The sequence below is a fragment of the Galeopterus variegatus genome, unplaced genomic scaffold, assembly GCF_000696425.1.
Source record: "Galeopterus variegatus unplaced genomic scaffold, G_variegatus-3.0.2 Scaffold821, whole genome shotgun sequence".
Classification (NCBI taxonomy): domain Eukaryota; kingdom Metazoa; phylum Chordata; class Mammalia; order Dermoptera; family Cynocephalidae; genus Galeopterus; species Galeopterus variegatus.
In genome coordinates, this window is record NW_007726932.1 from 10,700 (window position 1) to 12,624 (window position 1,925).

The following is a 1,925-nucleotide window of genomic DNA, read 5'->3' on the forward strand; positions in this document are numbered from 1 at the left end:
TTGGTGGCATCGATGTCTTCCCTAAGTAAAGTCACTAGACAAGATTTGTGTGGGCCATTGTCTCAAGACTTCGTTAGTGTGATTTCTCCTATTATTTTGGAATATTGAGAGGACATGTGATAAGGACTACCCATGATTAAGCTCATACAAATGAGACAATTTATTATTAAATTGTCTTCCACTTATTAAATTCATTGTTGGGTTGGGTAGCAAAGCTTCCTTAGGGCATTTAGAAGGATGCAGAAAGATACTTGCCTTGGATGATTGTTTGACCATATGCCAGTGCAGATGGTCAGTTGCAGTTGTACTTTTCACCTGAGTAGGAACAACAGCTCAAGTCTCAGTCTGCACTTTGGCAAACCATGGGAAATTAAAATGCAAATGAAAATTTCAAACATGATGAAAAAAGAGGGAAAATGGAATTAAGTTCCTAGAATGAAAATCTAGCATTTTTCGTGCTAACCTTAAGAGGCCAGATTAACCAAATTTTCAGCTAACACTGATGATAATGACCCTGGTGGCCAGTTGTTTTTTGTTTTTTTTTATATATATATATATAGAGAGAGAGAGCTTTGCTATGGAAAAAGCAGAGAGAGAAGGAGCTGGTGATGAAGATGTTGTGGAAATTAGCTTTTCACATTTTTGTTCTAGGGAAGTCCCACTTTTTTAATGCTAGCAAATCATCTTCTGAATTTGATTACCTTTGTTTACGTTCCCATGCCAAATTCGATCACCTTAAGCACAGGTGGAATCTGATTATAACCATCAGTATATGAAAACTCATGATTTTAACTGTGGGAAGGCTGCACTCAGCACAGGATGATCAGTAGACCTAGGTATCCTCGTCAGCTGATTTTAATGAATTCTCAAGAGTTAAATATTTCCAGCTCTAGAAGACCATGTTCTTTGAAGCAGGAACTGCAGTCTTTCATTTTTTCAGACCACCAAAGGAATCCAAGAGGAAGTAAAATTACATCAAGTGGTCTTATCATTGGCAATACATAAAGGAAGAATGGAGGGCGTGTCTCATTCCACAATGGCCCAGAAGTCACATTACAATGTCTACCTTGAAACCCTGAAGAGCCTGTCTAGTCTTTAGGAAGTTGAGATCCTCTAAAATCAACTGATAAGAAAAATAAATGCTGACTAGAGAGATGATATTTTGTCCTATTCAATTCGATTTCAGATAAGTTCATTAGAAAGACCACTGGTCACACGACCTGAGTACAAGCATCTACTCTGACACTCAATGGTATGTGTTACTGGGAAGTTACATCATGGTTCTAAGCCTCAGTTTCCTCGTATGTCAAGTGGGGACAATAAGACCTGTCTCAGTGGATGGTTGAGTACTGCACAAACTATACAGCAATAGGGATAATATGGTGAAATTTTTATCATTATGATTTTGTCATTATTATTATTATTTAATAGCTAAGAAGCACCAAGGTAGGCCCTTGGAAAACTGAAATGAATGAGTCTTGCCTTCCAGGGGAGTTTCACATTTGATATAAGTTTGATAAATACCAAACTTCAAAGTATCAATGGAGATCTCTGAGAGGTTTTGTTAATCAATTTTGTTGTATGCGGCCTGGAAAGGAAACCAAAGGTGTTTTCACAAGCAGAGATTAAGGGATTCTGTTCCACTCAGTCATTATTCTATCACTCAAGACGTACCCTATAACTATTATTTGTACTTAATATGTTCTTCAGCTTGCCATCTGGCCTGGAGTTGCCTGTCGAAGTTAATCACATGGAGTGGTTCCTATATCAGGTGGTATGAGCCTATCCATCCCACAACACCCTTGCTGAGTGACTAATAGCTTTCTCTGTCAATTTCAGAAAGTTGAAAGACTATTAATAACCCATCAAAAGACCACAGTGATGCATCTCAAAAATAGGTCTTGTACCTAGAGAAAAGGTTGCCT

The 1,925-nt window shown here is 37.9% G+C and overlaps 1 protein-coding gene across 1 annotated transcript in view; it reads right to left on the minus strand.

The window, feature by feature from the left end:
* GRM7 (glutamate receptor, metabotropic 7) overlaps positions 1–1,925 on the minus strand; it is a 387,698-nt gene that overhangs the window by 1,221 nt on the left and 384,552 nt on the right. The gene's annotated exons all lie outside the window — the stretch shown is intronic.